This window comes from Triturus cristatus, chromosome 11, assembly GCF_964204655.1.
Source record: "Triturus cristatus chromosome 11, aTriCri1.1, whole genome shotgun sequence".
Classification (NCBI taxonomy): Eukaryota; Metazoa; Chordata; class Amphibia; order Caudata; family Salamandridae; genus Triturus; species Triturus cristatus.
Genome location: NC_140594.1, coordinates 64,997,235 through 65,024,860, shown reverse-complemented (window position 1 = coordinate 65,024,860; position 27,626 = coordinate 64,997,235). Strand labels below are relative to the sequence as shown.

Genomic DNA, 27,626 nt, shown 5'->3' with positions numbered 1-27,626 from the left:
TGCTCCTCAAGAATAACAAACATTTGCAACCAGGGGAAGATACACTAAACACACGCCGGTCTGGACAGACACAGCCAGTTGGGAACCAAGACCGACAGCACCAGTGATAGCATAAGAGAAAAACACCTGCCGAAGACTAAAGACAGACTCACTCACTGCAGAGCAGTGACATTCAGCGATGAGCTAGGAAAGGCAGACACACACCCCGTGGGGAATTGTAAGATATGTTAGTAATGAAGAGCAGATGTTTGTAGAGTGAAAGAAGGCACACACACAGAACCAGTACTGAACAGAGACAGGCTCCGCGTGTGACAATCAAAACCAGACACAGGCAGTGATGAGAGGCGATCTACACAGAGAGACACACTCGGGAGAGCAGAGAGGTGTGTATACACACGGACAACACACAGTCAAACACACGGGCATGCAGAGAATTACAAACACACTTACACCACTTATTAAGAACAGGTACATGTACACAGGCACCGTGTGGCTGGTGGTGAATGAAGGTGGTCGGGCAGTGAATAATTTGTAAAGAAAATAAAAAACAGAAGTGCCAGAGCTGTCATCAGAGGCCACTGCAGCTTGTGCCACCCTTTGCTCCAACGATGCTGCCAATGACAATAACAACACAACTACTAACCCTCACACCCCTTCAAGTGTGACAGTTCAGACTATTCCAGGCCCCCAAAGCTATAAGAATGGCTTGGGCGGCCGGTAATAGTCATTTTTAATGTATGTTGAATTAATAATTAACTGTTGTTATAGTTATCTCCTGAATTGGCCAGACAGCGCCACCTTGGGGCAGACTGGTACAAGCGCCGGTGTTGACAATAAAGTGCTGGTGCTGAGCACCTGAATTCACACTCTCAAATCAATCAATCAATCAATATACTTATAAAGCGCACTACTCACCCGTTAGGGTCTCGAGGCGCTGGGGAGAGGGGATGCTACTGGTCGAAAAGCCATGTTTTGAGGCGTTTCCTGAAAGTTAGGAGGTCCTGGGTCTGGCGTAGCTGGAGTGGTAGAGAGTTCCAGGTTTTGGCGGCGAGGTGTGAGAAGGATCATCCGGCGGTGGTGCAGCGGATGCGGGAGATGGTGGCGAGAGCATGGTTGGCGGAGCGGAGATGGCATGTGGGAGCATGGAAGGAAAGTCTGTCGTTGAGGTATGACCCCAACTCTGAATTTCAGGGAGTGAACATGCTTACCTGTTTCAAGGAGGATTCGGGGAGAAGGGCGAGGGTGTCTCCCCTCAGCACATTTTGGAAGAATGGTGTCAAGTATTGGATTTTATAGCACGTTTTCACATACATTTGCTGACAAACCAAGGCTCTAGTGGTGCACTTTGTGCACCCCCTACACTTGACCCTACTCAGAACTGTGACTGCTTCACCTGCAGTAAGATCATTTTTAGAAAATGGTGGCAAAGTAATCCATTTTCAGCACAAGTTCTCTCAAAAATGTCTAAAAACCATAAATGAAATAGGTCCTTCATGAAATTGGACTGTACATGGCCCATCATTTTCCATGGCATCAATCTCTGATTCTAGATTTTGTTTCCTTTTTGTTTTTCCATTCTTTTCACGGTCACTGAGAGCCCCCGCCGAGCAGCAAGTGTGGCCTCTGTTTTAAGGCACGGCGCATCACCGTGGTGTTTTAGGCACTCCACCTATGCCGATAGGCTTGGAAGAGTGGAGGCTGGCCACCCCTGCTGCTCGCACTGTTGTGGGTAAATAAAGCTTTTTGTCCATGTAAGATTGACATGAGATTCCCGCAATTTGCATTGGATGGTGTTAGCTCTGGTGAACTCTTGATTCTCTACAAGAAACAAATGCAAAAGGTCAGGAACTACATTTTATTTAGCATTTCACGTCTGTCAGTGGCATTATGAAATATGGTTTTATCAACCATTCCTCATGCTTCCATCAACAGTGAGTTGCATTGTGGGGCTTGTAGTTTTGCTTTTTAACACTGTCATTATGGCCTCAAAACCCCAGCATGCATTTTCAGAAATGACCAAACATGTTATGCCTGCCATGACACTTCTAATCAGCTACGTTTTTAGATTATACAAAGTACTCTAGTTCATTGCAAAATTCCTTTTCCACACTTAAAACCAAAAGTAAACTCTGCTCACATATTTTGATGATTCAACACACTTTCATACATGCCGTTTTGCGATTTCCTAATTGCAAATTGCAAGGATTCGCAATCAGGGAATCGGAAAACGGTTTCCTAATACATCTGTTCCATAATGACTATTGTACTCGCCTCTCTAAACATAAACATACAGAAACTGCCAAACTTCTTATGAATTACCAGACTGTCATGTACTCATGCAGGTGGATGAGCCCTCGCCTACCTAGCGTGGTACGCTTCGGGTTACATACAGCAGTGGAAGCATTCGAGAGTTCCACTGTTCACTGGTTGTACACTCTCCGAATTACGGGTTGCCTATTTTTGGTGAGGGTATGTCCCTTATTTCGACATTTGTGTTCTCACTTGTTAAACTGTCAGGGCTATATTCAAATTGTGTAAATGTTTTTACTGGTTCTCTCTTACTCAAGATTAACAAAGGACAAGCCGGTCTTTGAGACCTTTGGAAGTCAGAGATCAGGTGACCTAGGTCAGGCAGCAGAGTGGCTGCTGTTTCTCTCTATATATAATTGGGTCAAACTGTGGAGACATGCATACATTAAATGTAGGATTTTAAAAGATTCTTAAATCCTGTATTTGGCTTATTTTGGTGTTGATTAAGACCCCTCGTCAGAGCATTTCCATAATAAAGTTTATGAGCAAAGAGAAATAACTATGGTGCCATTTCCCTATAAGAACCAATGGACAGAAAATACGAAATGATAAATGATATAATAAAAATGTGGGTGCTAGAGAGCGGTTCCGCTTATGATCTGATGATCAGGGTCGGATGAAGGCGAACAGAGCCTGTTTTAGTGCATTTGTGTAAAGTAATACTTCTCGAGGCCGGTAGCATTGGGAACAGGTGTGCACTGCCCATTGGGCTCAAATGGTTTCAGCCCCCCCCCCCCCCTCCCGGCGTGTGTGTCAGCCCGGGCTGAGAGAGCTTCCCGAGCACACACACACAGCCGCACCCCAGTACTTCTCAGGTCTTTAAAAGACCATTTGTTTGTTAATGAGGCTTTGTTGTTTTTTCACCCCTTCTTAGAGCCCCTGCATCTCCACTCTGCCTATTGCTGGAAGAATTAGCCCCCCCCCCCCATATTTTTGTCTTAGGCCTTCCCTCCCATCCCCACGAAATTTGGCTCTAGTCGCACCTCTGATTGGGACTGTCTCCAATCTGGAAACATGAGCAAAATGAAGTGGGAGATCTTTCTCCTGCCTGCCATTCAACCTTCCTGTAGTTATCTCATGTTGAAATATAATGTGAAGTTACAGCTTTTCTTCGAGTGAAGCCTAAAGCTCTCGATATGTCCCTCTATATGCGGCCAGCTTAGCTTTGCGCTTCCAACCTTTGAGCAGATCAATTGTCCTGAAGCGGCAACGTAGCACGGCGACCCAGCCGGCGGCCTAGAACGGCAACAGAATGGGATACTAGGTTTCCCGCCGCTAGACACCAATGTTGGAAAACAAGGCAGCATCTGTGAGGCCTGCACAAATAACATGACTACATTTGTCCTTCACTGGGAACCAAACACCCAATTGTAGCGCCTGACTCTCAGAGGGTAGCGTTGCAGAGCAGTCTGAGGCTTACTCAAGGGAGGTGGTGTGGGCTAGTAATCGCCATTTGCAGGTGCACAAAAATAACACTCAATAATTGATAAGTCCAGTTTTGCCACACATTACCTATGCTGCAATGAGCAAATGGAAGAGCGCAAGGCTCTGAGAAGGGTTCAAAGTTTTGGTTATGTGAACTAAAGGTATGGGAAAGGAAAGCCCCCGCCCATATGGGTCATGTGACGTTATTATGGTTTAAATGTAAGCTGTAATGATATGATCGCGCTATGTTGATTATAATGTGCTAGCGGGGTGGTGTCTTCCAGAAAATTATTGCACACAGGCAGCCCAGCCCGGCGGCCTAGCACGGTGGGGTAACACTAGTCTAGCAGCGTAGTCTGTCACCTGATTCTAATGCCAAAGTACCTAAACTAGCACTGTCTCTGATGCAAATGATGTTGTTTCCCTCTGCAATTGTGTAAGCAATCTCAGAAAACGGCCACAATATTCATAACAATCATCCATTAAAAACTGACAAAAAGCCCCAAAATTCAGCTCTCCTTTTTCTGTCAAATAAATCTCCCTTTGCTCTACATCCTCTGCATGCGTCCTGTCTGAGCACAGCCTACTCTAAGTCTCAGGTATGTTTGCCTCAGTCCTTATTATTGTGTTTTTGCAAATTAACAACGTTAATGCAAAGATCACAACCTTTCCTTTAAAAGTCACAGCCCTGCAACCTAACAATACTTCATCTTCTGTATCTTATCTATTAACACTGCCAACAATTTGCATGAATTTGCATACCCCTCCTACAAAGGTCACACCTAACTCCAATTAATTTATTCTACCATATACAACTGAAGAGAATGCCTGGAATGGCTCCCTTAAGAGCCCGAGGCTAATTGCAATAACCATCAATAACCAGCGGAAAAACCACTAACCTTGGGATGCGGAGCAGGGCACTGACCGGCATAAAGCTCTTCGACACCTCTCCAAGGGTAGCAAACGCTATATGAATGCAGTTACCATAGATCCATGAATCTCTTGGCCCTTACTAACACCATAACACTCGATAATTGGGTAGTCAATTGTAGCTCTTACATATTACATAATAATTCCCTTACACAGCTTGACACTCTCGCACTCAGATAAGACAAAACTGCTGCGGGCCATGTCCATCATTGAACACTGTAGCGGTCCACAACCATACACAACGTATGCATACCAGTCCACAGCAATACACAATGGACACATCACCAGCTGAGCGGGCAATGAGTAACTGAAGAGATCTGCCGCATACCGCTGGACACGGGCGGACTTTAATTCAGTCCACCACTGCGAGTCTCAACCAGCTACGTACTACAGTCGCTTCTTGATGTCTCACAACGATGAGCAGATATGGGACGATATTACCAAAGTCCACCCAGCAAATCTCTTCCTCCAGCCTCTGCTATGCCTGCTCAGAGCCATGCACTGAAAACAAAATATCTCAGCACGTAAAACCCAGTGCAGTAACCAGCTCAGTAGAGTCTGATCCTCCGAAATACCATAAAGGGACCTTCAGACCTGCTCAAAGCGGCCGCTTACTGAAAAGCATAACATGCATCCGCACCTCTCTCACACTTTTGTATCCATCACACACTGCTAAGTGCTGCGTCCCCTCAGACGATAACTGCATCTTGCGGTCTCATGCATAACACAAAAACAGGGCCAGCTTTAGGGCTGGTGGCGCCCGGTGCGACAATGTTTGCTGACGCCCCCTAAAGGCCACCTCCACCACAGATACCCTCATCGCCACCACCCTTTAGCAGCGCCCCCCGAGTCTCCATAACCCCTCTCTCTCAGATTCAATTCATTAGTTATAAAGCGCCACTCATACCAGTGTAGGGCGCAAGAGCACTTTGCATCACACACACATTACACAGAGACAATCGATCATACGTTTGTAAATCAGTGAACAGGAAATGTTACGTAAGACAGAGGACCACAATGTGTACGAGTGACAAGTCATCCATACTGGTGAGCAGTGTAATTTAAGAGTACTTGGTCAGGAGAAACACAAAATCCGAATTCAAAACGGGCTCTAAAGTCAGCAGTTCTCTCTAATAATAAGAATAGTTTTATACTCAAACGAACCCTTTTTGGAACATTAATTAATGTATGCTCTAAGCTATGCTTTGCAGAGCGCATGCAGCTCTTTCATGACAGTTAATGGCTCACTTCTATTTTAGGATTTTAACTTATAAACTGCAAGTAACAAAAGGAACAATGTGACAAAAGCAGTAACCCACAGACCTATTTACATTATATGCATTTTGTGATCTGCATGGTACACGTTGTTTGCAGCAGGCACGTTAACCCTCTGTGCTACTTCATGATGAATCAAAACCTCATCTAGACAAAACTCTGGTCTCTCTCCAGGAAGAGCATTAATCCTCGGAGTTACTTGACAGTGTGACCAGGGGCCTTAGGTGCTTTTAAACCCATAAGAAGCTTTCAAACACAGGCTTTCCCTCCCTCAATTCAGCAGGTGGTCGCACCACCCTAGAGCCGCCCCTGCACGGAACACACCCTGCAACGCTGTGCATTACAGCAACACTTCAACCTCCGGCATGGGGGTTGTGAGGCGCTGTATAAATGTTGTAATTCAACACAGTGCATCCCCAGGCCCAAATATGTTGCCCCCCCCCCCCCCCCCAAACTCTCACCCCTGGTTCTGCCCCCGAGACCGTACTTGGAGTGTGTCTCGGTGGGGGCGGGGCAGGGAGGACGGCTGAGCTGCAATGTAAACGTGCCTCGCACCTCTTGATGTGGACAGATCATGTCATCAGAGGCGGCAGCAGCGGTTTGTTGTGGCGCCGCTGGCACAGATAAGACGGTACCGAAGCCGAGATAGCAGTAGGGCTGTGGCCTGACGTCTTCATTCGTGGGCAGACAGCTCCGCTTCTGCTCGGGCCTCAGCAGCGCTGCTGCAATCCTGGGCCAAACACTTGTGTGTGTCGAAAGCGCCACCTGCTGGACGAACGGCGCGACTGCAGAGAGGCGCTTCATGCCTTTGCAGGCTGCATCTCTGGGAAGCAGCTAAGTGCACAATCCAAGCCTAACGGTTATTCTAAGAAAACTTTGCAATTAAAGGGTCTTTCGGTAAATGATGTCACAGCAGGCCTGAAAACCCGAACAGACATCAAACAAAGCTATATTCTGCAATGTTCATTGGTAAAGGTTCAGGACTCGATAGAGAGAACTGTTGTATTTCTGTAGACCGGATGCCCCCTTAAATCACTTCCTGTCTGTGGAGTGCAACATACTGAGGGGCTAAGGTAAAATAGTGCTAATTAACATGCTGTAGCATAAAATTTGAATTCTGACCCAAATGTACATGGACCATTAAGATATATATATATATATATATATATATATATATATATATATATATACACACACACATATTCACCTTATAAGATTAATCATGATGTAAGGTGAATATACAACCTGTGACAAACTGACATTGACAAAGTCGAGTGAGGCGAAACGCGTTTGTCAGTAATTTTTTTCTGTTGTTGATCAGAGAATAAAGAAACATTGGAAATTTCGAGAGTGCATGGCTTCCCTTTGCGGATTTTTTGCTAAACGGAATAACACAACATTTTCAGGATCTTTGTCCACAGATTGTGCTTTTTGTGATTTGGTGTAAATCCATTCAGTATTTTTTTTTTTGAAGTTAACGTACAAAAATATGTTTATATCTGGACGGTTGAGTCCGTCAAACCCAATTTTACAAAATAGGGCATTTTGATTGGCCCAGTGAGCTTTTTTCCCCTTGGGTCATCTCGCGCCCACTGGAGCGAGTGCTCTGATTGGCTGCCAACAACATGAGAAAATGTTGCTTGTAGCCATTACAGGACTCGGGGACTTACTCCCTCGTCCTGAAGTAAATAAAAACAAGCATTGGCATAGCCAATAGGTCTCGCCTTGGGACCTTATAAGTGTTTAGCCATGCAACAGTTGCGTAACTAAATACTTATAAGGTCCCAAAAGTGAGACCTATTGGCTATGCAAAGCGGGCCTGCGGCCGCGAAAGTTAAAGTGATCACGATCGCGATCACGATCAAACATCAAAGCGGCCGTGCGGCCGAAAGTGAAAGTAATCGCGGTAAAACGCGGCGCGCACGCCCGCGCACATGCACTGTAGCTCTAGGTTGTCCTGGTAGCACTTTTTGGAGCCCTCTCAATAAGTCTCGCCAGACCAGCGCATGCGCTGGGTCAGGCGAGACCTAAAAATATATATAAGGAGGCACTAGGCACCCTGGGGCCAACATTTAAAAACATTAGCAATTTTTGTTGCCAGCTTGCAGAATTAAAAAAAAAAAAAAAAAAAAAAGACCTCTGGGTCCATATTCTTCAATTATAGGCCCTGTGGAACCCGCCCTTGACGCTGCTTTATTTATTTAAGGGGAGGGGGGGTGCAGCCCCCATCCAAAGTCGTTGTAGGCCCCAGGGTGCCCACCCCCAGGAACGTAAGTCCCCAAAAAGGGGAGGGGGGTTGTGCATCGCTACTCCCGAGCCATTGAAAACCCGGGGACGATTAATAAAATAAGAGGGGAGAGGGTCTGTGTGGCCCCACTTCCTAAGCCTCTCAAGACCACCGTGACCCCAACCTGGGGCATCTAAACTTTTTTTTAAAGTAGGTGGGCATGCAGCCCCCCTCCGTGAGCCTTCAATGGCCCCAGGGGCACCATCCTTCGGGGCAGGCTCACATGCTGTGTCTCAAAGAGACCCGCCCCGTGTACCGTGACACAGCGTTTCCCTGTCCGCACCTAGGTGGGCAGGAAAGCCTGTTTGCTCCCAACTCGCTGGAGCATTTTTTAATCTTTGGCCACACAGGAGAAAATACAAAGTCTGCTCCCAGCTGGCGGGAGCATTTTCAAAGCTGTGAGCCGCCAGCAAGGAGCAGACTTTTGATCTGTTTCACTGTTAAATGGATCAAGGGATTGCTCCCACCCAGAGGGAGCAGCATAAGTAGCTGCTCACTGTGGGCAGGAGCAATTCCGCTGCTGCAGCATACGTGGAGCCGGGTGAGACCACGAGGCCCTGGGGCTCCCAACGAGTGTATGGCGGGTGCCCTGGGTGGGCACCAGGGCACCCACCATTAAGTAATGCAATCCCTGGGGAATGGAGCCTTTTTAAATCTCGGAGAGAGGGGCAGCGCGGACCCCTCCCTTTTTTTAAGGTGTGGGCTTCCCGGGGCCTATAATGGCTGAGGGAGGGGGGCCCGCTGCTCTCCTCCCCTTAAAAAGAGACAAGGCATTGAGGACGGTGTCCCAAGAGCCAAAAGGGGCTCAGGAGGGCACATGGCTCCCCTCGCTTTTAAAATATATATGATCCTGGAAATTTGGGTACCCAGAGCCATAACAGGCTCAGGGAGTATATATATATATATATATATATATATACATATATATATATATATATATATATATATATATATCATCGCTCCCGCTGCACCTCCAGACCAGCGCACTCAAAAGACGGGTGCTTCAAAACGCGAAGGTGCATTCGCGTTCATAAATACGCGCTCATTCCCAGTCGCTTCAAGAACTCGGGAAAGCACTCACGGGACTCTCCTGCAGTTATTTAGTCGTTTATTGCATGTGATGTCATGTGACCCACGTAACGTCTCGTTTAAATATGCTGCTTCTTTGGCGCGAAATTTGTAAAACGTCAGACTAGGGCATAGCCGAAACGCGTCATGTTTTCTATGCTCGCTATGCAATAAACGACTAAATAACTGCAGGAGAGTCCCGTGAGTGCTTTCCCGAGTTCTTGAAGCGACTGGGAATGAGCGCGTATATATATATATATATATATTCCTCTTCCCCCCCCCCCCCCCCCGAAGCATCGGGATGGCACGCAACGACGCTCTGCCATGCGGCTATTCAATGCAGCTTGCCTTCCTGCTTCATTTTCGTATTATTGCTGCCAACGCGTTTCAGGATATTCAGACCCCTTCTTCCTGGGCTTAAAAAGGACAATTGAAGCTCGCAGTGCTCTATTTCCGGTTTCTTTTGTTGGTATTTCAGCCTCCTGTGGGAGTGTGCTCAGTGCGATACTTTGTTTGATGCACAATGGGACATGAAGTCCTTGCGAGTATTGATGCATCTTTAAGTAAGGTCAAATGTCCATTTTAAATTTAAAAATCTCATTGTTTCCTATAGTAGGTAATAAAACAGTTTGGCATGCTTAATTTGCATATAGAGCGTTGTGCTGAGAGTCCTGAACAGTGCACAACTGAAGCCTCACCCAGCTGGTTTCTCCTTCCTTCTCCAGCTGACGATGGTGCTCTATCCCCACGGCCAGGCTGCCATGTGTAATATTTTCTAACAAAGTGCCCTGAAGCATCGGGATGGCACGCGATGACGCTCTGCCATGCGGCTATTCAATGCAGCTTGCCTTCCTGCTTCATTTTCGTATTATTGCTGCCAACGCGTTTCAGGGTATTCAAACTCCTTCTTCCTGGGCTTAAAAAGGACAAAGGGGGGTATAATATATATCCTCCCCTTTAAAATATATACGGCAGTTGGGGGCGGGGTTCTAGAGATGGAATAGGTAGGGCGAGGGGAGCTGCACGGCACCCCTCCCCTAAAAAGAAAAAACTAGATCCTGTGGGATGCGGTCCCCGGGACCTTTTTAAGGCGCTGGGAGGGGGACAGTGCAAATACAAAATAGCTCAGAATAATGTGAAGCATCATTAACGCCATCACAGATAAAACTTTCCCAGATGTAGCAAGCATGTCTTATGTGCAACATTGACCGCATATACCATACACTTCACTGGTAGCCTAGTTCACATTAACAATCAACCACAGATATATAGGAAGCCCTCATTCCACACGATGCGTCTGTATACAAGTGTTCAGAGAAAGCTCACGATGCTCAACGTCTGTTTCAAATAGCCTAATACTGACAGCCTTTATCTGTATCAAACATCTCACAGTCACCGAACCTACACTGAGAAATTAATTCGATATGAGTAGAAAAGTGAGTACTATAAACAATGTTTACTCTATGGAGAGAGATTACTCTGTACCACACTGTTTGTAGACAGTGAAACTCTCATGAGAAATACACCAAAGAGTAACTAAGTGCTAAGAACAGTGTACACTCAATGCAACACCTTAAAAAAGGCACTATTCTCTTAAAATAACCAAGGTCTGAAGGTGTTAAAGGTCATACTACCTGCAGCCTTCATATTGTGCTGAAAACTTTACAGACACACCATCTTCTAAAGCTAAACAAGCAGTACATGGGTTAGTACCTGGTGCACACAGTCTTTTATGTTATGCATAAATTGTCATGCTGCAGCGATTCTGTCTAATACCTCAAGGCTGCTTACGATACTTAGTATCTGCTATGTAGAATATTTGCCCTGCTGGAAACTTTTTCTGCTGAGTCAGAAAACTTGTGTAGAATGTACTGGACTGAACTTGTCAACTCTCATCTGCACACCGTGGTTTAGATGCTTCTGTCTCTAAAATTACAGAACAGATTTACATCGGATCCAGAAGATCATGCTTACAGAGTAAAGTTTTGCTTTCATGCCTCGTTTGGCATAAATCCATTCAGGTGTTTTAACTGTAGGTGCGAGCAAACTGTCATGCGGTATCTAAAATGCGAAAATGCATCTTTTTTCAACAACCCCATACTTTTTTTTTTTTTTTTTTAAACCCGTTCACTGACCTGCACTAAAATCCGCATGCCAGACCATAGCTGACCACTCCAGTCAATTGCCAAACTTGGTGCTGATCTACCCATGGGGTCAACAGTTACAGGCAAATCAAATCTGCCTTTTCAATGGAAGGGATGGCTGAACCGTAGGTACACAGTGGGGATTGCCCCTGTGAAGTTTAGCTGGCTGCTGTCCCTTGAGGCTGGTGTTCCCCCGAGCCAGAGCTGATCCCAGACTCTATTCTAGAGGAAGGCTCGTGCTCTTAATATTTTTAGATCTCTTTGCGACATTTGGACCAACAAATGGGGGTGTGCGGTGTCACGCCGAGCAAGATCTTCCTGATAGCCGGCAAAGGCTGAAGTGGGTGAAATGTGGTATTTTCTTTCCACATTTGGTCTTGCCCGGGATTCCCTGATACTCTATTTTCATTGGTCCTGGTGTGAAGACCGTGTCTTTATTGTTGGATGTAAGCCCGGCACTCCCAGGTTCTCCATGTTGAGTTGGGCTGAAGGGTTTACATTGGCTTTCAGCCTCAGCCTGATGAGATCAGAGAGATTCATGCAGCAGAAACCCCTGTCTTTAAATGGTGGTAGAGCTGAGGATTCGCTGGTGGGCTGTCCTGTCTCTAAAGGGCTGCCTTTTGAGTGGCCCCACTCACAGGTCACTCTGCTGCCACAGGAAGCCAGGAGGTGAATCAAGGTACTGCAAGCGGTAGAGCCATCCGCAACACTTTGATGTGTCCTTCCCCACACTGCGGGGTCTACATTTAGGTCAGCCTTGGACACTGTTCATTAGCGGCTAGTTATATCCCAGTCCAACCCTATTGATTTGTCCTTCCCCGCACTGCGGGGTCTACATTTAGGTCAGCCTTGGACACTGTTCGTTAGCGGCTAGTTATATCCCAGACCGACCCATTGGTTTGTTGTCATAAAGTTTTACACTCGTGTATAATTTTTTGCAAGGTGTGCACTATTGTATTATTCAAAACTGTAGGAGCTTGCATGAACATTGCAGAAGTTCCGCTGCCCTCTCTGCCCTACCGTTCTGCCGGCCACCCCTTGACCACCCCAAGAAGAGCCTTCAGGGCTGCAGTAACTAACAGGACTGTAGTTAAAGTCTGTAATCCCTGCTGCCTGCTATCTCGGTCTGCGGTTAGTGAGCTGGCAGTGGCGGTTCGCTGGGCCTAAGCTGCTTAGTCATGGAAATGTAGGTTAATGATAGCTGAGAGCAGTTAAGGACTGGCCGGCTATCCTAGAGACGGGCATGTATTATTGGCAGTCACGGAAGGACCTTTAGACCGACGTGTGCTCGTTTCAGGGAGAAAAATGATTTGGAGACAGCCACGTACCGCACTAGAGGACCGCGGAGACAGCTGGGCAGTTGTGTACTCGCTGAAGGGACTAGAAACCCTTGGGGACAAACGCGTACCCCTCTACAGGTCCGCAGCGACTTGTGGACAGTTGTGCACTCACGCAGCGACCAGAGGGTCTTGTGAACAGCAGTGTGTCTGCTCTAAAGGGACTTGTGGACAGTAGTTCCTCAGGTTAGGGTCCCGAGGACCCCCTCCGGGGAATTAATCCTTGGGACATTTACATTTTATTTGAGAGCACACCCCAGCATATATACCGGAGACGGGTACACAATATTGACTGCTGCCTACCAGTTCCGCGCACCTAACATCCTGTGGGAGACCTGCATCCTTTCCTGGGACTGGCCCTGCTTGTGGAGTGGAATGTCCCTGTCTGGGGACCATAGGACTTTGTGGACAGCTGCGGTCCGCCCTGCTCGACCAGGAACACCTTCCGCTGCCGAGTGCTTCTGTGACCCGGACTCCCTTAGGACAGGCGCACACACCCTGCCAGCGCTTTCCCCGGCGACCCTTGTGAAATGCTCCCGAGCTATGATCAAGTCCAGCTGTTTGTGTGAATTTCACCTTCGTCGATGAGGTAAAAAATAATATTTCCTCATAGTACCCCCTTTGCAGCCCCATGAACGAATTGTGCTAAGATCTTCCCCCAAGTCTCAGCAGTGAAGACCCCATGTTGTGGTCATGAGACCAGGAGCCCTCGCCCAGAGCCACCCATAGTTAATCACACTACTTGTAAACTGCTTTTATTTCTTAGTGTTTATGTTTGCATGAGAAAGCTTTAAAGAATAACCCCCCCCCACCCCCCCCCCCAATAAATGAAAGCAGAGACTGGCCATCAGACCTGGCACGGAATGAAGCTAATTTTAATGGAAATATTCACGCGTGCAACTAAAATTCTGTCACACACTGCCCCCCGCCTGCTGTGGTCGACATAAGCAAAATCTGACTGGCACTTGAACTGACCAATAGCAGGAGAATGGTGACCGAAAGCTGCTGTATGTATGTATGTATATCTGTATGTATACTTGTTATGATTGTTTGGTAAATGTGAGGCTGGCTCTCTCTGGGCCAAATACAAACAATAGGAATTTGAAATTTGTGCAGATGTGTTTTTAGGAAAAAACAAAGGAGTTTAAAGAAAGTGTCATGCCTTCAGTAGTCTTTTTTCTATTTCTACCAGGCTTATGAACAGGAAGCACAATTGGAAATATATAAATGGAAATTACGAGAGGAAAAGGCGAAGGGCACAAAGGACGAAGCTAAACAGACAATGTTATCAGTAATGTAATGACAAAGAAGACTGTGCATTCAGTGCATGTGGACAAGGCCAAGCAAACAAGGCATTCAGTACACAAAGGCAAAGTCCTCGTGCCAGCTCCCCCTGCCGCAGTTCTCCTGTCCAGCTTGCCTTCCGTCCGCTACCACCTACTGCAAGTCTACCTGCTGCCCTCTGTTGTGCCTCCCCTCCTCGTTTCCTGCTCTGTTTTGCCTTTTGCTGCTCGTTTTTCTGCTGTCTCTTTTGCCTTTTCTACGCCTTTCTCTGTCCTCTGTTTTGCCTTTTCTGTTCTTTTTTTTTTTGCCCTCAGTTTCGTCTTTTCCACTAGCTTTTCTGCCCCCTGTTTTTCCCTCTTCTGCTCAGTTCTGCTTTCTCTGCTTGTTTTTCTGAGCTCTGTTTTGTCTTTTTCATGCTCATTCTTCTGCCCTCTGTTTTCTCTTCTGCTCGTTTTTCTGCCCTCTGTTTTGTCTTTTCTGCTCGTTTTCCTGCCATCTGTTTAGCCTTTTCTGCTAATTTCTTCCTCTGTTTTGCCTTTCTACCCTCTGTTTTGCCTTTTTCTGCTTGTTTCTTCCCTCTTCCCACCATTTCCTCAAGACCTGTTGCAGGGGGAGCTGACACGACAGAGACTTTGCACCGCAGCGCCCGGATAACCTAGGGGTGATAGTTCCGTGCTCTGCACATGTTGATTGATTGAAGGCTAAGTGGACTAGGCATTCAGTGCATGTGGACGAGGCTAAGCAAACAAGGCATTCAGTGCAGAAGGGCAAGGCCAAGTGGACCAGGCATTCAGTGCTCAAGGCTTAGCAAACAAGGCATTCAGTTCAGAAGGACAGGGCCAAGGGGACTAGGCATTCAGTGCATGTGGACGAGGCTAAGCAAACAAGGCATTAAGTGCAGAATGACAAGGCCAAGTGGACCAGGCATTCAGTGCTCAAGGCTTAGCAAACAAGGCATTCAGTTCAGAAGGGCAGGGCCAAGTGGACTAGGCATTCAGTGCATGTGGACGAGGCTAAGCAAAGAAGGCATTCAGTGCAGAAGGGCAAGGCCAAGTGGACTAGGCATTCAGTGCATGTGGACGAGGCTAAGCAAACAAGGCATTCAGTGCAGAAGGGCAAGGCCAAGTGGACTAGGCATTCAGTGTACAAGGCTTAGCAAACAAGGCGTTTAGTTCACAAGGCTTAGCAAACAAGGCATTTGGTGCAGAATGGCAAGGCCAAGTGGACTAGGCATTCAGTGTACAAGGCTTAGCAAACAAGGCATTCAGTTCAGAAGGGCAGGGCCAAGTGGACTAGGCATTCAGTGCATGTGGACAAGGCTAAGCAAACAAGGCATTCAGTGCAGAAGGGCAAGGCCAAGTGGACTAGGCATTCAGTGTACAAGGCTTAGCAAACAAGGCGTTTAGTTCACAAGGCTTAGCAAACAAGGCATTTGGTGCAGAATGGCAAGGCCAAGTGGACTAGGCATTCAGTGCACAAGGCTTAGCAATCAAGGCATTCAGTGCAGAATGGCAAGGCCGAGTGGACTAGGCATTCAGTGCACGAATGCAGCACTAAGCAGATGAAGGCGTGTAGTCACCCTGTCCAGCCTGAAGCCCTCAGTCCTATGAACAAAGAGATAAAGGCTCTGCCCAGCCTGAGGCCCTCAGCCCTCTCAGTGAAGAGACAAAGGCATGTGGTCTCTCTGCCCAGTCTTTAGTCCCTCAGCCCTATTAGTGAAGAGATAAAGGCATGGGGTCACTCTGCCCAGCCTTTAGTCCCTCAGCCCTATCAGTGGAGAGATAAAGGCCTGGGGTCACTCAGCCCAGCCTTTAGTCCCTCAGCCCTATCAGTGAAGAGATAAAGGCCTGGGGTCACTCAGCCCAGCCTTTAGTCCCTCAGCCCTATCAGTGGAGAGATAAAGGCATGGGGTCACTCTGCCCAGCCTTTAGTCCCTCAGCCCTATCAGTGAAGGGATAAAGGCCTGGGGTCACTCAGCCCAGCCTTTAGTCCCTCAGCCCTATCAGTGGAGAGATAAAGGCATGGGGTCACTCTGCCTGTTCTGAGGCCCTCTGCTTGACAGGGGGAGCACTCCACTTCTCCCCCCTTCTGTCTTGACAAAGTCACCCATGGATAGCGACACTGGAATTATGCGATTTTGTGGGCGCGTTCATTTTCACATAATTGTAGATTTGCCGTTTTTGCCACATGACCCATCATCTGCCACATAATCTGCAGATTTTAACAACAACAAAAATGTTTCTAGCTCAAACAGTTAAAACGTTAGTAAAAACTCTGTGACACGTTGCAGCGCAGCGGAAGGACCTATGCAAAGGTTGACTGGCCCTTTGTTTAGCTTATTGCTATATTTGAGTGTTAAACTGGTACTAATGAGGCGAAGCCAATGCCCAGACAGTACTAACAGGTTTACATAATGCTGCATGATTTGCCTTTTCTTGCCACATAATTTACTCAACCCTGCCACATAATTTGACCCTCCCCAGCCGCATGATTCCAGTGGCCCTGCCCATGGATAGTGCCTGATTTGTACAACATGTGTGTGGGCATTCGATGTGCAGTGAGCCATTTGCGTGTGTTTTACTTCTATACCGGTTCCTGCTTAGCATTGCACGTCAGAGTGTTTTTTTTTTTGTTTTGTTTACTTGAGTGCTGTTTAGTCATGCTGCATGTACATAGGAGATGTAGCACATATGATCATCATACATCCCCCCTAGGGATCTCAGACTGCACAGCTGTGGGTTCCAAGTGGTCCCACGGCTGACAGGGATGCAACACCCCTCAGAGAACACCAGCTCTAACACTCCTCTTGGGAGAGGCAGAAGGGCCACTGACATAGACAAAGGACACCCACTCCACAGGGTTCTAACTGGACCCTCAGCTGACGGTGAGAGAACACCCCTTAGAACAGCAGCAGTATCACTCCTCAAAGGACAGGCAGCATGACCACTAACCTAGATAAAGGGCAATAACCACACAAGGTGTTCTAACTCGCTAGTGTGACCAGATTTTCAGAACAGAACACTGTGGCAGGAATTGACATAGAAATAGGACTAAATGTTGGCACTGGTCATTGCAGTGTCAACATTTAGTCTTATTTCTATGTCAATTGATATATAATGGCTGCTGATGGATAGTTTAGCTAACAACGGGATTACTAGAACTGCTTGGGAACTGCTTGAAACTTTCCTTCACTGCTGAGAACAGTCTGTTCATCTCGGCGAATTTGTTTCACAGGCTTATTGTTAGAAGGTGGTTCTGACACTATGTGCCGCCCAGATTTTTTGATTTTTGAGCACCTAATTGTTGAGCTTTTACTGTGGGGGAGCCTCATAAGTTGGGACTCACCCACAGTGAACACAGGATGTAAGAGACTGCATGGGGATTTTACTGGTGTTCCCCTGGCTTGACCAGGCCACTGCGCAGCAGCTGGAGTAAGGGACACCGGGCTGGTTACATGCAGACACATGTGTACATGCGTGTGCACATGTGTACGGGCAGCTCAGGGGAGATTCCTAGCGTGTGCAGTCCAGGAGCAGCTACAAAGTGAATGGTGTGGCAGGACTTATGCAGTATTGGGTGGAATAGGCTTTATACACTGGAAACATGCCAGGGAAAGTCAGTGTGTCTTACTGTTTTTTTTAACTTCATTATTTCCCTAAGGGAATGTGGGGCCCATGGCTAAATTAACTTCCACAAGGCCTACAGTTTCCAGACATGCACTAAAGTCCATTGTATTGGAGGTGAAAAGAAGTATTCTGCAGAGTCCAAAGTCATATTTGTACTGATTTTGGGTCATCCAGAACTGTCATATTTCTGTGAGCCAGCCATGACCAGACCCAGGCTGAGGGCTGACCTCAGCTGGATGGATTGATAACCTTTCTTCCACAAGCTAGGGCCTCCTCTCCACGAAGAGAAGATGGGAGGGGATACAGGTTCATCAATTAGCAGCTGTCACTGGGTGCCAGGCACCAGGCTGCACCAAGGAGGGAAGGCAGCGTGGGGGATGAGGCTTCAGACATGTGGCCAGAAACCCTGGATGACACCATTTTGAACAAGCTCAGAGGCTGGACAAGAAGGAGGGGGCAGGGACGTGATGTGTCGCTGTTTGATAGGACCAACAGGGACTTCCTGCCAGCCCCCTACTCAACTTTTAAAAAGTGCTTGCACAGGAAGAGAAGGGCTCTCTGGGGTGTGGTCTGCTGAGGGTGAAGGTGCTGGAGCCTGGTGCAATGGGCAGTTGGAAGGAGAGACCCCCGGACTGCCCCCAGGACCCTATCAGCACCAGAAGAAGAGCCCAGGACTGGTGCACAGAAGCAGGGGCCTCTGCGCAGGGAGAACAGAGTCCCAGAAGGAGAGCCTGTGAGAGGCTGGTGCAGGGAGCCAGTGAGAACAGCACCCTGCTGAATCAGAGACCCTGAGGGAAGAGGAAAGTGTTCCCAGTGGCGGGGGCTGGTAAAGAGGAGCATGAAGTGCCCCATGGTGCATCGCCAGGCATTTGGAAATCTGCCGTTTTGGTGCTTTGTGGCCCCCAGAGGAGGGGGGTCACCCTCACTTGTGAAAAGGTGCTGGGGGAGCAGTCTTCCCCCCCCCCCCCCAACACGAAGAAATCTTCCATTTTGGTGCCTGGTGGCCCCCAGAGGAGGGGGTCACCCTCACGTGTGAAAAGGGGTGCAGGGGGGCTGCAGGAGCAGGTGCAGTCTCCCCCAGCATAAAGAAGATCAGTCCACCCCTAAGTTTCACGGGGCATCTGAAAGAATAACCTCTCAAGGGCTCAGCCAGCCTTTAGCACCTTCTAGGCTGGAACTTATGTTCTACAGCTGAGGGTGTACTATGAAGTGCATCACGGAGTGAAGGGCTGAGTTGGGGGATGTCTGGAGAAGGGCATCCCCTGGAGGTGAAGTGGTGTAATTGCACCGAAATGCATTTACTATTGGTTATTTCTTTTTAGGTGGACTGAAAGTCACATGTGTAAAGTGAAGTACCTGTGTAAGTAACTGCAGTAGAAGTGTAGTTGCCAGGAGTACTTCTTTTGAAGGGACTGTAAGTCACATGTGTAAGGAGATGTCATAAGCCAAGTGGGGTTATGTTGCCAGACAGTCCTGCTAGGGTGTCTGGCTGTAGATGCGCAATCCTGTGATTTCATCTGTGATGCCTTTAGGGGCTGTAATTGCAATGCATTCAAATGATCAACCAAGGTGATGAGTACTGTCATTCTAAAGTCTACGTAAACATGGATTCTTGCTGCTGCGCTTAGGTGAAGACCCCAGACTGCTAGCCCTTAAGATATAGAGGTGCCTACTGTATGGTCAGTAGGAGATGCTCAGTCAGGGTCATGTGTCACAAAGGCAGGTTTACCCCTTTTTAATGCTTGTTGAGGTAATGGGGTGTGTCGCCACTGGGATAGTGCCAGTGCGCAGGGCCCTCGCTCCAGGTTATGTTCAACTATCTGCATTGGGGGCAAGTTGATGTGCATACATGGGAGTGGTGGTACTAGACCCCACCCCCCTCCCCCCTTTGCGGGAGGGGTTGAGATGTTATGCAATGTCACAAAGTAATTCCAACAGCTTATGTATATTTGTAAATTGGTGCATAGTATTGAGTGGTGTGTGTGTTTAATAAATGTACTCTTACTTTTATAAAGCAAAGTACAGACTGGACAATCAATTATTGAGTGTTATTTTTGTGCACCTGCAAATGGCGATTACTAGCCCACACCACCTCCCTTGAGTAAGCCTCAGACTGCTCTGCAACGCTACCCTCTGAGAGTCAGGCACTACAATTGGGTGTTTGGTTCCCAGTGAAGGACAAATGTAGTCATGTTATTTGTGCAGGCCTCACAGATGCTGCCTCGTTTTCCAACACTTATTCTCTACCTTGCGGGCTCCTCTCTCGGCCCTACGCTTTTTAATGTTTGTTACTCCTTTCACCCAGTTAATACAATCTTTCGGTTTTTCTCTTACATCCTATGCAAATGACACACAAATTGTCTCCCTTGCCAGCGAGGAAACCAGCATTGGAGACAGATTTGGGACTGTATACATGCGGCCATTGTATGAATGTCTGAGAATTGTCTCAAGTTCAATTTCTGGACCCCTGAGTGGTGGCCACAAGATTTGGCTTCACTCCCCATTCCAATTAGGAAAACCCAGAATCTGGGCGTCTCAATAAATGACATATTGACATAAACATATCAAGTCAATGCCGTCCCTTCTGCAGCTATTCACACCCTCAGGATGATAAGGAAGGTACTTACTTTTATTCCTTCTAATCTCCAGAAAACAGTAGTCACGTCCCTTGTGCCGTCTAATTTGGTCTATTGTAATGGTGCTTATCTCAATGCGCACCAATATGTACTCAATAAACTTCAAACCTCACAAAATGTGTCTATTCGTCTCCTGCTGAAAATCCCTAAACTCATTCGGTGTCCAACACAAAACACAAAGAGTTATCTTTAAAGCACTTTGTATTGATTATAAAGCAGTGCACGATTTACGTCTGAATTTCCTAAAAAACAGTTTCAATCGGTGTACTCCAGGCCGGACTTTAAACTCCGCGTCAGCCAAATCTGGGCTAGTAGCTAAATCCAAACATGTGGCTTGGGGAGGCCGAGGCTTTGTGCTGGGAGCAACAAAGGCATGGAACGCGCTCCCAAAGCCACGCCCAATTTATCGGCTTCCAGAAAAGCCCTGAAGACCTGGCTGTTTAGCATGTTTGGAAGCTCAGTTATTTCTAGGGTTCCTCTCTGTTGCACATATGGCCAGCGCCTAGACACCCTTGGGTAACCAAGCGCTTTAGAAAAAGGAAATAAATATATATATATATATATATATATAATACGATGATTTCTCTGCACCTCCACAGCAATGGCGAACAGAGACGCGAACCCAACCAATGAGGTTAAATGGAGTTTTTTATTCTTCTAAACCTCGAACCTGACGCGTTTCAGGCTTCAGAAGCCCTTGCTCACAAGTCAGCTTGAAACACATTCGTCATCATTTTTAAATGCTTAACAGTGATTGGAGTGTTGACACCACGTGGTGCATAGACATAGAAAATAGATAAAACACTGCAAAACGTTGATGTTGCGATAATTTTTTTTTCTCAACATGTGGTTTTTCATTACTGCTTAAATGCTTGTAAGGTGACAGATTCATTACATGCTACGACCAAACAGAGCTAATAATACATAAAATTGTTCTAAAAGCTTATAAATATACTAATAAATAGAATTTTTATAAAATTTGTATTAAAAAAACGTTTTTTAATTATTGTATACTGAATTATCTAAGCAAAAGATTTTTTTTATAAATAAAAATCAATGCAACAATTCATATGGTCAGAGATATATTGCTCTTATGATCGTACACCTGTCCAAACATGTTTCCTATGTCAGCTTAAGTGCTGTACTGTTCATCCGAATCTTATACTAACAGACAAATCTATGCAGTGTTACACACCCGAATAAAAAGTGCTAACTGTCTGATCCTTACATGGATCGCCATAAAGTGCTAGTGCAATAAAAAGATATATGCATATAAACAGCTAAAAACATCAAGGTAAAAGAAGGTTAAAACCCATATTCAACAAAGTTAAAATTCGGGCTAAAACCTAACTAAAACCCTCTGATGTCTTTATGTGTGTATGGGAAGGAGAAGAGGAATCGCAGTCACCTTTACTAAAAACTCAAAAAGCTATATACAGAAGCTTCCAAAAATTGCTAAAAATTGTTATTCCAAAGACATCTTATAACATGAGTAAGACCAAATGTATGTTACTATGTTTTTTACAAAAAATGATACATCTCATCCGTGTTATTTAAACCATTAGGGGTCTTACTATCTAATTCTACAATCATTTTAGATTCCAGTTGTCTTAATCTTTTTTCCCTGTTCCCCCCACGTCGTAATTTGGGTACATTCGCCACTACAAAATATTTTAAACAATTCAGATCAATGTTGTGCATCAACTTAAAGTGCCTAGCCACTGGATAAGAGGAATCATTATTGACTATGGCACGTAAGTGTTGCAGTATTCTGACGTGCACCTGCAGCTTGGTGCTTCCCACATATCTGAGGCCACAGGTGCACGTCAGGACATACACTGCAAATTCTGTTTTGCAGTTAAATCTACCCTGAATTTTGACCGCATTAGGGCTGAAGGGGGTAGAATATGTGTCAGTATTTACTCCGAAATTGCATGCTCTGCAGGAGGAACATTTAATGAACCCCTGCTTAGGTTGTAACCATTGTTTTGCAGCAGATAGTTCAAGAAAAGGTTTCACAATCTGAGTTTTCATGGAAGGGCCCTTCCTATGAGTAATCGTGGGTTGTGATGGTAACATGGGAGCTAAAACACCATCTGTCATAACGATTGGCCAATTGCGCTTGACAATCGACCTAATCTGTCTTTCTTGTCTGTTATACGCCGTGATGAGTCTAGGAGTGTTGTTCAAATTATCATTAGCTACCAAGCGGTTATTGGAGGATAAAAGTGTTGTCCTAGATTTTATGTCTACTTTGGAAATTGCCTCATTAAGGATAGATTCTTTATAACCTCTGGTACGAAATCTTGTTAGTGCCTCTTGTTTACATATTTCGTAGTCCTCTGTTGTACTACAGATACGTTTTAGGCGTGTTAGCTCACCTAGAGGTATACTCTTGATAGTGTGGTGGGGATGTGCACTGCTGGCGTGTAAAGTAGTGTTCCCTGCTGTTGTTTTCCTGTGAAGGGAAGTGGCCAGCTGTTTATCTTTGACATAGATTTTAACATCTAAAAAGTCTATTTGTGTTGTGCTCAAATGAGATGTAAATTTGAGGTTGTAGATGTTACTGTTGATCTTGTCAATAAAGTTCTTTGCACTTAACTCATCCCCTCTCCAAATAATGAGGACATCGTCAATATACCGCCACCACTGAATTACATGGGTGCGGTATTCCTCTTGAAATGTGCGTTTGAGGACCTGCTCCTCCAACCAACCTACATGCAAGCATGCATAGCTGGGGGAAAAGCAGGCCCCCATAGCTACGCCTCTCTTCTGTACATACACTTCATTTCCAAACAAAAAATAGTTATTGAACAGACACCATGTTACTAGATCTACTAACATCTTATTGTGATTATACATTTCTAATGGTCTAGTTCCCAAAAAATGTGACAGGGCATTCAGCCCTGTTTTGTGTTCGATACTAGTATAAAGTGATTCAATATCTAACGAAATGAGCAGTAAATCATCTGTCCATTGTATGTTAGTCAGTTTGTTTAGTAAATCACCGGTGTCTTTAATATATGTCGGAAGTTCCTTGACCAGATCTTGTAAAAAGAAATCCACATACTGTGTGATGTGTTCTCCCATGCTGCCAATAGCTGCTATTATTGGTCTTCCCGGCACTGGATTAGTAAATTTGTGGACTTTGGGAATGAAATATAACCTTGGTAGGATTGGGTGTTCCACAAATAAGAAATTAAATTCATCAGAAGAGATGCACCCATCTCTCTTCCATTGTAGCAACTTGCCTTTCAAACCATTCCTGGCTACATTGTATATTTTGTGGTCAACTTTTTCATAACATGTTTTGTCATCCAGATGCCTTTGTGCTTCTATTTTATAATCCTTTAGAGGCCAGAGTACAACATTACCTCCTTTGTCCGATTTTAGTTACCAAAATTTCATGATTTGACTCAAGTTTTTTCATAAGTTCAAAGTATTTTGTTTCCTGGTAGCTCTTATGACGCTTTTTGTGTTTGGTTTGATAGTGTAGTTTTTTGATATCCTCAACTACCACTTCATGAAAAATGTCGATAGCATCTTTCGGCATCATAGGAATAAACCGTGGTTTTGGTTTAAACGGGCTTATGCCAGCGCCACTTTGTTTGATATTCGCGGCGGCTAAGCGCTCTTGCGTATTCAACAGATCAGTATTTTCCTGAGTTGCATTTGACCTATTCTCAAATAGATGGTGTAAAGTTAGGAGAGATGGAACATCTTTTGCTTGTAGTTCCGTATTTTCTCTATTGGCATTTCCCTCTCTTTGAGTATCTTTCAGACCTTCCTTAATGGCAAAAAACTTTTTCAGTTTCAGTTTTCGTATGAAACACAATATGTCAATCCTTGTGCGGGTATAATTGAAATCGCTGATCGGGCAGAACGAGAGTCCCAGCGATAATAGTTGCTTTTCTGCTTGAGTAAGGATGAGGGTGGACAAATTGATGATAGTATTGTCATCTACATCTGTTTTTGCGCCAGTAGGTTTTTTTCAGCTTTTTTATTGTGGCTTTTCCACCTTTCCCTCCTTCGTATGTTGTTTCTTTTTCGTCTTCTCTCCTTATTTGCTGTTGTAGTCGTAGCGTTTGGCGTCGGTCCAGCGCTAAAAAATTCACCTCTTCTCCTAGGTTTAGCACTCTATTCTGCACTTCATCCCCCATGTTGCTTCCTCTTTCGGATGAGTTCTCGCTTGTTAGTGACTCATTATCCGATATTGTTGTCTGTTCATCAATAGCAAGGTTGGAATTGGTGCTGGAACTTTGTTCTGGCAACTGATTTCCTTTGTTGCTGGTCTTATTACGTTTTGCTGTCTCATATTTACGGGCGAAGGTATATATACGACCATGCTCCTAATCCGCTTGGTCCCTAGCGAATTTGAAAGCTTTGCGTGCTTTTATTTTTTCCTCCTGTTTTCTTAATCGTTCTTTTATTTCTGCCCTTGTTTTAGTAATAAGATCATTTGGTTCCATTTTGCTCAAGCTCTCATTGATCTGTTCAATCTCCCGCAAAAGTGTTTCTCTATCAATTTCAGCGTATTTAATCGATATTTTTACCAAATTTGCTGATGCTTGTAGATTGCTTTCGCCCTACTCCCTTAACATATTTGGATTGGGGCATTCGTAACTGGGTGCCAAAAGAATTCTGAGCCCCCTCGGAACTCTTCCTGCTTCAATGTATTTTGACAGGGATTTCTGTTCCCACCACTTCGTGAACCAATGAAATTCCCCCGTTATAGTTAGTTGAGATAACTATACTCGCGCGACCGCCACTGTATCGCAAGGATGATGTCATCAGTGATGTCATGAGTGATGCCACTGACCATGTCATGAGTGATGTAATATGTGACGTCATGAGCAGTGGATTGCGGGCGCGCGAGTTATAGTTATCTCAACTAACTATAACGGGGGAATTTCATTGGTTTTTTACGAGTGAAATGTCCACCTAACTATAACCTGTGTGAAACCTATGGTTTTTTAAGTGAATTTGCAAGGTTTTTTTAAATGCTAACTCCTAACTATAACGTGTGTGAAACCTATGGTTTTTTAAGTGAATATATATATATATATATATATATATATATATATATATATATATATAGGTTTATATATATATATATAGGTTTATATATATATAATACACGGAGGTCAGTAAATGGTGTATCATGAAACTGGGCAAGTAAGTAACATCTGTATTTTTTAGCTCTTAGAAATTCCAGGTGTTTAGGAAGCACTACTAAAGACAGAAGTAATTAAATATTGCCATTATAGTTGATTCAAACAGTGACTATGTAGAAACTTCAACAAAAATAAATGATTGTGTTGCTAAGCGTGCAACAGGTCTCTCACTCTGACAATTCCACCTACGACTGTTTTCCCGTCAACCCTGCAGAAACATTAGGGAAGGATAAAAAGAGAAAACGGGTGGGGGGTTGGGGGTGTGGGCGGCGCTCCTGATATTATCGAAATGTCAATTTCCAAAAAGCCAGCATAAAAACTCGAAATCGACTCGTTAGCCTTCATGTGGAATGGATGCCTGACTCCGCAGTGGTTCACAACCAGCCCGGAAGTACTCCTGTAATCTGCAGTAGTGGTAGATGGCCAGGGGTGCCCCTACTTCCCAGTATGTGTGCTGATGCAAGAAGGTTTAGAGCCTCAGGCAAAATTACATTTCGCCTTTCACGTGCTTTGTTTGCATTAGCTAGCATAGAGGCCTTTTGAATCCATGTGTTGCAGTATAGCGCCCTCACGCCGTCATTGGTGGTAGTGCTTTAAGGTATCTGGCTGTCGGCTCTGGTCATATAGCACTGGGCCTGGCTGTTTTCCCAAACGTCGATGACCTAAGTTTTATATCCATGTTGGCAGAAGGACATAGCACAGTGCCGAGCCTGCCGCCTCCCCCCGCCGCCCCCTCCTTGTGTGAAGGATCCTTCCAGCCTTGTCGTTTTAAGAAGCCCCTTGTAAACACCCTCGCACACAGTGAGATGTGAGCAGCTGTCCTCGGCCCAGCTCGCAAGAGCCTGGCAGCTGTTTTGCTCTTCAGCGAGCACAGGAAGGGGGTGGGGGTGGGGGGGGGGGGGAGTAGAGAGCTGGGAGGGAGCCTGGATGACAGGCCGCTGCTCAAGTGTCCTTTTATAATCAGTGCACGGCCTTTCACAGGCCAGAGGGGTTTCCGTCTGTGCCAGGGGAGAGGGTAGGGCGGAATGAGGGCAGCTGTCGTCACCCGAGTCCCAGATCCTTTGACTGACTCCTATCGATTGCCACGTGCAGGTGCAGTTGTGTCACTGGTGCGTGCGCTTTTTCTCACAAGTACGCGCCAAGCGCTTTACCAGTGCACTTTAACTTCACGGGAGTGTGCCCTTCCACCACATCAGTACCTACCCTCTAGCCCCCGAGTGCACGCCCGTCTTCAAAGTGCGAGACTTTTTACATCACCATTGTGCACCAAGCGCATCCTGCAGGCTCACAAAAGCATTACCTTCAACCCCATCTGTGCTCACCCTTCTACTTCATTAGTGTTCGGACTTCTGCCTCGCAAGTGCGACACAGACCTCACCAATCCACGCCCCTCATCCTCACCAGTCCGTACACTTCATCCTCACCAGTACGCACCCTTCATCCTCACCAGTCCACGCCCTTCATCCTCACCAGGCCGCACACTTCATCCTCACCAATCCACGCCCTTCATCCTCACCAATCCACACCCCTCACCCTCACCAGTCCGCACCCTTCATCCTCACCAGTCCGCGCCCTTCATCCTCACCAGTCCACGCCCTTCATCCTCACCAGTCCGCACCGTTCATCCTCACCAGTCCGCACCCTTCATCCTCACCAGTCCGCACCCTTCATCCTCACCAGTCCGCACCCTTCATCCTCACCAGTCCGCACCCTTCATCCTCACCAGTCCACGCCCTTCATCCTCACCAGGCCGTACACTTCATCCTCACCAATCCACGCCCTTCATCCTCACCAATCCACACCCCTCATCCTCCCCAGTCCGCACCCTTCATCCTCACCAGTCCGCACCCTTCATCCTCACCAATCCACGCCCATCATCCTCACCAGTTCGCACACTTCTTCGGGTGCAAGTCCTTCCACCTCACAATTGCACCTCTTTCTACCCCATCACTGCTCACCTCATCACTGCTCACCCCATCACTGCTCACCCTTCTACCCCATCACTGCTCACCATCTACATCATCAGTGCTCACCCTTCATCCTCACCAGTCCGCACCCTTCTTCGGGTACAAGCCCTTCTCCCTCACCATTGCACCTCCTTCTACCTCATTAGTGCTCACACTTCTACCC

At 46.2% G+C, this 27,626-nt stretch overlaps 1 protein-coding gene across 6 annotated transcripts in view; it reads left to right on the top strand.

The window, feature by feature from the left end:
* FBRSL1 (fibrosin like 1) overlaps positions 1-27,626 on the top strand; it is a 1,300,479-nt gene that overhangs the window by 482,426 nt on the left and 790,427 nt on the right. The window contains exon 1 of one of the 6 annotated variants that reach the window (XM_085635478.1): positions 12,960-13,365. The exons of the other annotated variants lie outside the window; for them this stretch is intronic. The gene's annotated coding sequence lies outside the window, so the exon portion shown is untranslated. Of the gene's footprint in view, positions 1-12,959; positions 13,366-27,626 lie in introns of those variants that run through there. 6 annotated transcript variants of the gene reach the window in all.